General features: G+C 46.9%; 1 protein-coding gene across 17 annotated transcripts in view; it reads right to left on the bottom strand.

The window, feature by feature from the left end:
* The window catches only part of PPP6R3 (protein phosphatase 6 regulatory subunit 3), a 140694-nt gene that overhangs the window by 84100 nt on the left and 44180 nt on the right, over window positions 1-12414 (bottom strand). For 16 of the 17 annotated variants that reach the window (XM_059149836.1, XM_059149852.1, XM_059149861.1 and 13 more), the window contains exon 2: window positions 10720-10871. The gene's annotated coding sequence lies outside the window, so the exon portion shown is untranslated. The other variant, XM_059149844.1, reaches the window with a different exon arrangement.

Raw genomic sequence — 12414 nt, 5'->3', positions numbered from 1 at the left:
AAACGACACAGAGGAGATGACATGTAAGCGTGGCAGGTCATCTTCAACAGAGGCTGGCCTCCTACAAAGGCCAAGGGAGGGAGAGGTCTGACCTGCTCCGGGTATAACCAAGTGTTTGGGTGTAACTGAAATATGGGGCCAGGGAGGGGGTGCTGAAGACAAAGAAAGGGCTAATAAGCAGAAGGTCAGCACGTACCGCGCATACAGAACTGCCTGCAATGCAACAGACCAGAGAGAGAGAAGTCTAAAAAGGGAGCAACCCATCCAGAAGCCTGTGTGAGAACGCACAGAAAGTGGGGAGCCCTGCACAGCCTCCACTCTGAAAATCCCGGTACCCCGAGAGCTTTCCCACTAAACTACCACTCCTCCCACAGCACCAACCACAGTTCTGTCTCTTCAAAGCCCAACTTTCATTTTTCTTCAGTCTTGGCTATACTATGTGGTATCAGATGACAAAAATTTATGGCTTGCCGCTGCCTAGGAAATACACAAGCTTCAGAAAGCAAGCATCACCACCACACTGGAGTGTCTCCGAACCCGGCACTCAGATGCTAAGGGCTGGGAGCAAGCTGCAATCTGACCACCCAGGTCCCCTTTGCATAAAAAAAGCCAACTGCCCGGGCGCCTGGGTGGCTCAGTGGGTTAAAGCCTCTGCCTTCAGCTCAGGTCATGATCCCAGGGTCCTGGGATCGAGCCCTGCATCAGGCTCTCTGCTTGGCAGGGACCCTGCTTCCTTCTCTCTCTGCCTGCCTCTCTGCCTACTTGTGATCTCTGTCAAACAAATAAAATCTCAAAATAAAATCCAAAACCTGCCAACCTGGGAAAACCCAGTCTTACTTCTGTCTCCTGGTCCACATTAAAGCAAGTACTGTGCATCTATACACACGGTCATCACGAAAACACAAATGTGTACGAATTTCTATACATAATTTCCGCAATTTCAAAAACTTCAGTCCAGTATATGTAAAGCATAATATTTTACTAAGAACAAGTTTTGTGGGTCTTTTCAAAGTGAGACTGAGGGGTTGGGGAGAAAAAAGACAAGTAATGAGGGGGACACAATGGTAACCAAGTTCTTCCCAGAAGCCTTGTTAGAGATCAAAGAATAAAGGCAAGGAAAACCCAGCTGCATCCAGGTAGGGTGTGTGTGGTGTGTGTGTGTGTGTGTGTGTGTGTGTGCGCGCGCGCGCGCACGCGCGTAAGAAAGAGAGGAATAGGGATGGGGGAGAGAGTGCACACACAAACAAGCCAAAGGTAAGAGATACAATCAAAGTCACATCAGAGAATTCTTATGGGATCTAACAGTGGATTTTCCATCTCAAGCCCCAGGATTCTCTGAAACTCTGAAGCCAGACAGAAGAGTCAGCAAATCCGAGTCAAACATTAGAGAGCAGCAAGGGCGTGGATGCTCTCTTCCCCGATGCTGACCTCCAACTTCTGGGGAAGCCTAAGAACATTAAAAGGAAGACCAGTAAGTTCACTCAGCACCAGTCAGACTGCTGTCTCAAAATTAAGTGTAACTGGCAGAAAACCAGAGGCACTGACAGGGTGCACGGAGAGTCACAGCTTTTCATGCCCAACACTGGAGCAACAAGAAGACGAAGCACATGCAGCCCAGCAGCTTCCAGAAGTTCCTAGTCCACAACGTCAGCGAGTTGGAAGCACTGCTGACACGCACCCAGCCTCACCTCGCAGAGACTGCTCACGACGTCCCCTCTGAAACCACAGAGCCACTGTACGAGCAGCAGCCCGGCTGGCCCTCAAAGTCACTTGTCCCAGTGCCAGGCTGCGCAGCGAAGAAAAGGAACGGGCAGCTCCTGTTCAAGCTGCATTTGTGTTCATAAAACCAGAAAACTACAGAAAACAAACAAAGGGATAAAGAGGGGCAGCAGTGAGCTCGCTGGGCACAGAACAGCGGTGGCCATGTGACCATGTGACCACGTGACCATGTGATGGGGTGACCGTGTGACCATGCTGAGGAGAGCCATGGCCGACTGCGGCCTGAGCCCAAACGAGCTGCTACAGCATAGAGAGAAGCAGGTCCAGAGATGCAGGAGACTGTAGTAAGCGCCACATGAAGTCACATTACTGTGGGACCAATAAGCAAAGCCACCTCAGAATAAAGTCCGAGATGAATCCGGTCTAGGACCTCGGGAGAGCTAATCCTGCTGCAGTCGTCTGGGGCAGATGCCCCTTTGCCAAGTACTGCCATACCTTGCCCTGGGGACGAAGAGACTGCCAGCCACACGGCTCCTAAAGAGATGACCAGGTAAAAGTCCTCGTCACTTGGGGGATAAAATAACCAGCTTTGCTGGTTTTAAAGCTCTTCTGTAATATCACCAAACATAAAATGAGAGCCAGTGAGTGAAAAACACAGATGATGTGCGAGCAGGAGAAGCACGAACTCATTAAAGATCGAGCTAAAGGTTACGGCCATGAATACACTCGAAGCCCTGAGGCAGGAGGAACTCTGGCCAAAGTCCGGATGACCCTGCCCGAGAGGACCCACGCAGGAAAGGAAGGCGATACTAAGTGGCGGCTGTGCTGCTCCATACATCTCAAGTCCGTCCGATAGAAAACGCGTGGCTTCCTCTGGGCTGACATGGAGCCTCAACAGGAAAACGGAAGGATTACACAACCTTCCAGATGTTTACTGGATAAACAGAATTCTCCACTCCTCTGGCAACTCCAGCAAGACGCAATAAAGGACAAAGAAAAAGAAGAATGCCAACAAATGTACGAAAAGAGAGAAAAGAGAGAAATAATTCAGTAAGTCCAGCATCCAAGTTACATAAGTTTTAGAACATATCACAATCCACAACCACCGGCCTCATCAAAAATACCCTTTTTCCCTCCGAGTGTACAGAACGGGACTCTGACCTGCTAGGACCTCCACATCCTATCACAGTGAATGGTGGAGCTGACCTTCACGGCGCACTGTGGTATTCCACAGTATCAGGGATAAAAACATTATATTTTATCTCAACTTTTCTTGTGAGAAAAAAATACTCAAATAAGGACTGAAAATCAGAATGGTATCAGCTTCCTCAACAGCAATTCTAGAAAAGAGCACTTTCAGACATGGAAGGTTGGAAAGATTTATTCACACTTTCTCAAAAAGCTACCAGAAGACGGGCCGCACTGAGGCACGGCAGTAAGCGGGCAGGGGCGCCTGGGTGGCTCAGTCAGTTGAGCGTGTGACTCTCGATGTCGGGGTTGTGGGGTCAAGCCCATGTCGGTAGTAGAAAGTACTCAAAAATGAAATCTTTAAAAAAAAAAAAAAAGCATGGGACTAGGCCATGAGAGGAAGACATGGAACACATGGAACCGGGGATCCTACACATCGAGAAGCAGAGCCAACTGTCAGAAGAAAAGCTGGGGGGGCGGGGGAGTGGAGGGCAGGGGACAGCGGCCACTACAGAGGAATCCGCCCGGAGGGAGGCATGCCTGACGCAGAGGGCTCTGAAAAGGATGTGTCCACACAGGCGATCTATGCACCAGACACATGTGACCACGCTGAGAAGAATTCTACTAATTAAGTCAGAGACCTAGGGGATAATTCACCAAAACTACCCATACTTCCACACTGATTTTATCCAAAGTTGAGCTTTAACTATGTTGGAAGAGGGAGGAAGGAAAGAAGCTAATCCGTCACCTTCACTGTTAGGTCAGCCAGGTTAGGAACAGCTACCTGCAGAATGCAAGCCGAACATCAAGGGTTTGCAGGAAACAAACAAACAGGAGAAAACACTAGGAGATAAAGGGCCTGGCCCTAGTGAGCGACTAAGGGATGAGAACGAGAAAGGGTCAGAAAGATGCAGGTGACAGTTATTTTTTGCTGGAAACCTTGTGGTGCTGTTGGGCTTTTGCCACCACGCACCTGTATACACTGTGCACCCAAGCACGGGAAGACACTGCGGGGAAGGAGAGCCGACAAGAGCGCTGAGCACGATCCCTGGCACACTTGATAAGGCTCAGTCTGAAATCAAGATACCACGAAAAATGAGCTAACCTGACCGTCATGTGGAAAGACGGGCAACAGCTACGTATACATAAGAGTCTGTGTGCAAAAAAGCAGCAAAGAAAAAAAGAAGCCAACCAACCAGCCGGCAGCAAATCCCACAATGGTACCTCTTCACCCGTAGGTTCCTCTTCTCACCCTGTTCTTTCTACCACCAGCATGTGAGCCAACTCCAGAGCCCGGGGACACCCAGGGAACAGGAATGAAGTTGCCAAATCTGGTCTGCCACCCATTTTTATCCAGCCCCTGGATAAAGACTGATCTTCCTATTTTTAACTGATGGGGGTCAGAAGAACGGTATTCCATGACTTGTGAAAATTCTTTGAATTTCACAAAGTTTTCCTGAAACCTAGCCACACCATACATTTACATCCAGTCCCTGGCAGCTGTCACACGACGAAGGCAGAGTTGAGGGTGACAAGAGACCACATGCGGCACACCCATCACTCCGCACCGCTGCTCCACCAGACGCCTTCCGGATCACAGTGACACCCTCAGAACTCCATGGTGCCTTGAGGGCCACTTGCTGCAGTGCAACATTTTATTATCATCCTCGCATCCCCAACATGTCAAAACAAGAAAAGAACCACTGGACTTGGACTGCTGTGCCTGTCAGAAACGTGGGGTGGGGATTCCCGGGTCACGGAATCAGACGACGCATCTGCCGCGCAGGAGCACCGAGCAGGGCCAGGGCGGGGAGCCCCCTTGCACACGCCGCCACCCGCAGCATGTCCCCACATAAACACCCAAACATCTCCACTGGAGTAGCTCTTAACAGGACAACTTCACAGAAACAGAAGAAGATGATGAAACTTCAAGCGAAGCTGGTCTCCCAGTGGCCTGAAAGCCAAGCGCGGGGCAGCCAGGGACAGTTTTCCTTCGAGTTTGTGCGCCCGATGCAGCCCCACTGAGGAGTCTGAAATGGTGACAGACGAGGCTTCATGCACAGCCCGCATGACACAGCCACAGGCTGAGCGTTGAAAGAGAAGCGGAGGGAAGACAACGTTGCTACAGCGTGCAGAGGAGTCTGCTGTGACGGGCGACAGCGGACAGGAGGAAAATTATGCGTAGAGCAAAAAAACGGCTTAATCGGACAAATTTACAAAACTTGTGAAAATGTACTGTTTAAAGCTCATAGTTCTTTGTATTTTCATCAACAGCTCCTTCGAGAGGTTTTTTAAATTTCCTCACCTGTTACTGAACCGGTAACGTCAACAGTGAACTTCATTTACTCTGGCAGACTCTAGCACCTGCAAGCTGTGTAATGGCTTCTCAAGGGATCATGTTTTTTGCAACTTTTTGAGCCCAGGGCCAAGACTGAAATTTTGCTGAATAAGCAGAACAACGCTCAACCGCTATCACTAAATGCTGAGTGGCTCTGGAAATTGGCCTTGGCTGACATCTTGATGTTTCTTGGTGAATTCAACCTAAAACTGCACGGCTGACCAGCACCCATCTGCCAAAACCTTCTGCTGTGGTGAGGTCATTTCAGTACTGACTTTGTTAGGATCATAAATTCAAGCTGCTTCATACACTTCCCACGCTGTCAGAACTTCAAATTGAATGACATCTCTGCCCCCATACAGATTTGCGATGGTGACATTTTCTGAGCTCAAACTACAGTTAAAAAGCATTTTTCAGAACTTAATGCAAATGTAAAGGAAAGTTTCCTATTCCAAAGTTCATACAGCTATACAAATGAGGATTTTCCTAACCGTTCTCTGGAAGTAATTAACCTACGATGTGACAACCTGCTAAAAGGCAAACAGCAAGAGGAGAATCTAAAAGAATTCTATAAATGCCTTCCAAGTGATGAATATACATGCTTGGAGACTGATACCAGAATGTGGGAGCACCTATTTGTGTAAAAAGACATTTTCAAAGATGAAATATGTAAAATCGCATTATAGGTCACCATTAGTAGATTAGATGAACATCTGTAGTAGAATTTGAGAGGGGGAGCTCTGGCTACGAACACCATTTAGGTGAAATGTTATCCCCCTAGAAAAAGAATTCCATTCTTCTCCTTAGTTGATCTGTATTACAAAATATTGAACTCTAGTATTTTTTATATTTTTAATTTCATCAATAAAATCTGTAAAAATTTGCTCTCATTTTATATATATATTTTTAAAGATCTTATTTATTTATTTATTTAAAGATTTATTTATTTATTTGACAGAGAGAGAGAGAGAGAGAGAGAGAGACCGAGACCAAGCAGGCAGAGAGGCAGAGAGAGAGAGAGAGAGAGAGAGAGAGAGGAGGAAGCAGGCTCCCTGCCAAGCAGAGAACCCGATGTGGGACTCGATCCCAGGACCATGAGATCATGACCTGAGCCAAAGGCAGAGGCTTAACCCACTGAGCCACCCAGGCGCCCCTAAGATCTTATTTATTTATTTAAGAGAGAAACAGTGAGAGAGAGCATGAGAGTGGAGAAGGTTAGGGGAAGAAGCAGACTCCCCGTGGAGCTGGGAGCCCACTGTGGGACTCGATCCCAGGACTCCAGGATCATGACCTGAGCCAAAGGCAGCTGCTTAACCAACTGAGCCACCCAGGTACCTTGCTCTCTTATTTTATAAATACCTATATAATATCCTCTCTTTTGCCTCTTGCTCTCAAAACCTAAAATATTTCCTATCTGGGCTATGACAACCTCTGGTCTAAAGGACCCTATATTTAAAATGCTGCTCCTCTCTGGGAATCCTTCTCCACTGGTTTTAGGACTCCTCGAGACTATTGGGTAACTTCTTTTTTTTTTTTTTTAAGATTTTGTTTATTTATTTGACAGATCTCACAAGTAGGCAGAGAGGCAGGCAGAGAGAGAGGAGGAAGCAGGCTCCCCGAGGCAGGGAGCCTGATGTGGGGCTTGATCCCAGGCCCCTGGGATCATGACCCAAGCCAAAGGCAGAGGCTTAACCCACTTAGCCACCCAGCCTCCCCACAGGTAACTTCTTAACAAAAGAGTTCACCTGGCATCAGACAGCATCTGACGAGCAGAGGAAAAGGGGGGGGACAGGAAAAATATAGCTAATTGTAAGGAACTGTTCCCCAGTTTGCCACGGCTAAGAGTCTTTGTCAGCAAAGAAAAACAAAATAAAATTTAAAAAGAGAGAGAAAGAAAGGGAGAAAGTCCTAACTATAACTGTTATCCTGAGAAATGTTTCTGAAATTTTAGCCCTACCACTAAGCAATTAATGATACCTATTATGTAAAAAATAATAAAGATATAAAGTAGGGGGCGCCTGGGTGGCTCAGTCAGTAAAGCATCTGCCTTTAGCTCAGGTCACGACCCCAGGGTCCTGAGATCAAGTCCCGGGTTGGCTCAACAGGGAGCCAGCTTCTCCCTCCTCCCTCTGCCTGCCATTCCCCTTGTTTGTGCTCGCGCACGCTCTCTCTCTCTGTCAAAGAAAGAAATAAAATCTTGGGCAGGGGGAGATAGAAAGTAGAAGTCAAAACTCCTTGTTCCTGGAATACTTAAATCTACTCAAAGAGAAAAAATAATCCTAAAATAATTTAATGAGATATGCTAAGAGTTCACAAAAGAGTGGCCACAGAGGAACTGGAACAATACAGAAAGATTTGACAAAATAAGTAGAAAGAGAGCAGAGGCCTAGTAAAAGAGGAATCAAATGCACATAACAATAATAAAATCCTGCGGCGCCTGGGTGGCTCAGTGGGTTAAAGCCTCTGCCTTCAGCTCGGGTCACGAGACCCTGGGATCGGGATCGAGCCCCGCATCCGGCTCTCTGCTCAGCAGGGAGCCTGCTTCCTTCCCCCTCTCTCTCTGCCTGCCTCTCTGCCCAACTTGTGATCTCTGGCTGTCAAATAAATAAATAAAATCTTAACAAAACAAACAAACAAAAAAATAATAATAATAAAATCCTAAGATGGGGGAGCAAACAAAATGGGTGAAGGGGTAAAAAGGTAGACTTCAAGTCATAAAATAAGGCATGAAATGTAATGTCTGGGGGCACCTGGGTGGCTCAGTTGCTTAAGTGTCTGCCTTTAGCTCAGGTCAGATCCCGGGGTCCTGGGACTGAGCTCCACGCCAGGCTCCCTGCTCCGCATGGAGCCACTTCTGCTTCAGCTATTGCAGAAAACTAGACTCTTTTCCTTGAGCAACTATCTCAAATAAATAAACCCCTCTATCTCAAATAAATAAATAAATAAAATCTTTTAAAAAGAGAAAAAGAAAGAATGCAATGTACAGCACTGTGACTGTGGTTAATAATATTGAATTATATATTTGAAAGCTGCTACAAGAGATCTTAAAAGTTCCCATTACAGGGGTGCCTGGGTGGCTCAGTCAGGTAAGCACCTGACTCTTGATTTTGTTTTTTGTTTTATTTTTTAAGATTTTATTTATTTATTTGAGAGCAAGCGTATGTGCTGACATGCGCATGAGCAGGGTGGTAGGGGCGGGACAGAGGGAGAAGGAGAATCCCAAGCAGACCTCCCGCTGAGCACAGAGCCCCATACAGGGTTTGACCCCGCAACCCCCCAAGATCATGACCCAAGCCGAAACCAAGAGTTGGATGCCAAACTAACTGACCCACCTGGGTGCCCCTGCTTCTTGATTTTGGCTCAGGTCATGATCTCAGGTTTATGACATCAAGCCCTCCTGTTAGGCTCCACAATGGGCATGGAGCCTGCTTAAGATTCTCTCTCTCCCTCTTTGCCTCTTCCCAGAGCCCTCTTAAAAAAAAAGTTCTCTTTACAAGAAAAAAAAAGTAACTATGTGATGCTGAATATCGACTTGACCTACTGTGGTGATCATTTCAAAATATATACAAATATCGAATCACTATGCTGTCTGCCTAAAACTCACATGTAATATGTTAACTATATCTCAATTTTTACAAGCTATGTGTTGTATTATAGAAAGAGCTTTCAAAATCATTCTTTGAGGGTCAGCTGGGTGGCTGGTGGGTCAGCCACGCAGCATCTGCCTTTGGCTCAGGTCATGATCCCAGTGTCCTGAGATCAAGCCCCACACTGGGTTCCTTGTTCAGCGGGAAGCCTGCTGCTCCCTCTGCTGCTCCCTCTGCTTGTGCTCTCGCACTCTTTCTCTCTCTCTGACAAATAAATAAATAAAAATCTTTAAAAATAAAAATAGGGGCGCTTGGGTGGCTCAATTAACTCAGAGGTTAAAACCTCTGCCTTCGGCTCGGGCTATGGTCCCAGGGTCCTGGGATCGAGCCCCGTATCAGGCTCTCTGCTCGGCGGGGGGCCTGCTTCCCCCTCTCTCTCTGCCTGCCTCTCTGCCTACTTGTGATCTATCAAATAAATACATAAAATCTTTAAAAAATAAAAAACAATTCTTTGAACTCTAAGGTCACAATAGAAAAGTGGGTAACTTACAATTTACAGAGAACAGTTTAAAAAAACGTAAAAAAGATGTCCAACCTGTAACATAACCAGCTGAATTCAAGCTCGAGGTCTCTGTGGGCCCTGAAACTAGTGCCTCCTTCTCCCATCACCGCCGGCTCTGAAGCCGCTGATGAAAAAGGCAAAGCGCATCACAAACCGCCTTGTTTGTGGTTAGTGGTCCTGATGGTCTGACCACAGTTCTAAGTACATGGTCCTGACCTTCTCCAACCTAAACCCTCAGCTTGGGCTGAATTCTCCACACAGCCAGGCAGGTGGGAAACAGAAGAGGCTTTACCCACAGGGCTGGAAGGGAGCCCTGAGAGAGAAAGAGAAGGAACAACGGCAGGACCAAAACCAAAACAACAACAACAACAACAGAGTCTCACCAGACACAGTGCCAAGAGATGAATGAATACTTGGGGCAGAATCTTCTCCCTCTTTTTACAGAATAATACAGAGAAAAGGCTGGAGAAGTCAGATGTGTCAAAGAATCCTGACTCCCTGGCCCAGGAGGTGCAGCTTGGCCGGAAGCCCAAAGGGAGGCGGGGAGGGGAAGCGAGGAGGGGGAGGCCGTGGGGGGAGAAGCAGGGCCTGCCGCAGCGCGGAACGAGTGTCTCCCGAGAGAAGGAAGCCTGAAGCGCAGGCCAGTACGCGGTTTATGCCCACGGTCTCCTCAAGACACATGGAGCAAATGAAGACGGACGAACGTGTCCCGTTCGCCTACTGAGACGCCGTACTGAGCACTTCACTGAGAGCCCCGGCACCATGGCCGCTTTCTGCGGGGCCAACTGTCAAGTACACAAAGTCAACCTCTGGTCTCTAACAGGAAGTTTCAGTGACGAGGTCTCAGATGAGAGCGGTGAGGACCTGAGAGGAGTCAGAAGGCTGGCCAAATGCCGGAGATGGCCCGCGGCCGGGGAACCACCGAAACAAGCCACCCGGGCTCGAGCCCGCCCACGCACTCTTGCAGGCGCCTAGAAGCAGCAGCGGAGTCTCCACCAGCAGTCTCTGTCCTCGGGCTCCCTCCGCTTGCCAGGCCAGGCTTATCCTTAGCACCCAGATCAAGCCCCCCAAGGAAAAGAGGAATCCCACGGATCGGGTGCTGCAGATTCCAAAACGAGCCAGAGCAAACTGCGGAGGCTGCTACTGAACTTCCTAAAAATACCATAGGGCCTCGGAACCACACGCTGCCTGGTCTAGCCCTGGTCGACCTCGACTCCAGGGTCTCCAACAGAACGCTGCTTTCCTTGAGCAACTATGAAGGAAACTCCTGATCATTTTAATGGTCTCACCTTTCAACCAAGTTTAAAACATTTTAATGGTCTCACCTTTCAACCAAGTTTAAAAATTAAAAGAAATGTTTTCTTCTCTGTGGCTCCTTGCCCATTACAGGTTATCCTGGTACCCGGTGTCTTCCAGTTCACTGCATTAGCAGATTAGCCGGAGTGAAGCGCGATGTGGAAGCGGAACAGAAGCTCTCCTGTAAGGAAAAAAGAGCATATGTTCACAGCATGTTCTGTTTTGGTCTGATGACAGCTGCCGTTAAAGAGGACCCTGGTTGAGGGTCCTGATTTCACATAGAACTGCACCTCAGAAAATTGGAAAGTTCTAGTTAGCTGAAATTTTTTCTATGTGAAAACAGGAAAGAAAAGCACTGTCATCCCTCTACCTCAGCTTTCATCCTACACGAAACAATAGCCCAGAAATAGAGACATTATAATAGCATTATCACTGAACAAGTAAGGAAAACATATATATTCTTATCTTTATCTTATAAAAACATGAATGATATTTTTTTTAGAAGATTTTATTTATTTATTTGACAGAGAGAGAGGTCACAAGTAGGCAGAGAGGCAGGCAGAGAGAGAAGGGAAAGCAGGCTCCCCGCTGAGCAGAGCGCGATGCGGGGCTCAATCCCAGGACCCCAGGATCATGGCCTGAGCGGAAGGCAGTGGCTTCACCCACTGAGCCACCCAGGTGCCCCGTCAATGATATTCTTAATCAACATAGGGCTGACTGTAACGGCACCACACTTTAAAATGCTAAACCAAATTTTAAAAGTAGCTGAGTTAGTCCCCATATAATACCTCTAAACACCATAAATTTCACCAGGAAATGTAAGCAGAATATTGAGGTCACTGAAGTACTAACGACAGCCAAACTCTGTCTTTAGGGACACCTGTGTGGCTCACTGGGTTAAGCGGCTGCCTTCGGCTGTTCGGCTGGGGTCATGATCCCAGGGTCCTGGAACTGAGCCTCCTCTAGAGCTTCCTGCTCAGTGGGCAGTCTGCTTCTCCCTCTCCTTCTGCCCCTCCCCCTGCTATGGGCTTTCGCTTGCTCTCTATAAAATAAAATAAATAAAATAAATTGTCTCTACTGTTAATTAATCAAACGCTGCACATGAAAGGATTATAAGCCATCTTCAAGGCACTTCACTGATAACACTGCACTGAAAACAACAAAATCCTAAACTACAGACAATATGCTAATTAAAAATCCTAGAAGAATGCAGTCTACATGACATCTCAAAACATATGCTGTATATTGCTGCGTTTCTTCCATAAACTCACTACACTCAAGTCAATGTTTTCCAACAAATAAGGTAATAAATAGAAACAATGCTGACTGCTGACTACTTGTTAAAACAATAAAATGAACCAACCAAAACAGTAACAAACCCAGGTCAAGAAAAGATTATTTAATTCTAAACACTTTACCAGTCAAATGCTTTCTGAACATACACTTGAAAAAATGTAATTGATCATCTGAATTTTTGCTTTAAATTATGAGAGACCATGTGCCACCACCGTGATACTACAATCCTCATACAAGACCAGGTTAACATGTCATTGTAAAAAGTACATCACTAAATGTTGGAGGTATCTTGAGCCCCATCCCAACTGTTCTGAGTGCTCAGGGTTCCAGATCCTTTTAAGAATCTGATGACTTTACATGCTCCACAAAAAACACATTTACGGCGCGCACAACACACAAAGTTTAGCATTTAAATTTGAGTGGTTGTA

The sequence above is a fragment of the Mustela lutreola genome, chromosome 1 (assembly GCF_030435805.1).
Source record: "Mustela lutreola isolate mMusLut2 chromosome 1, mMusLut2.pri, whole genome shotgun sequence".
NCBI lineage: Eukaryota > Metazoa > Chordata > Mammalia > Carnivora > Mustelidae > Mustela > Mustela lutreola.
The sequence above is the reverse complement of the archived record's forward strand: the minus strand, read 5'-3'. Positions and strand labels throughout refer to the sequence as shown.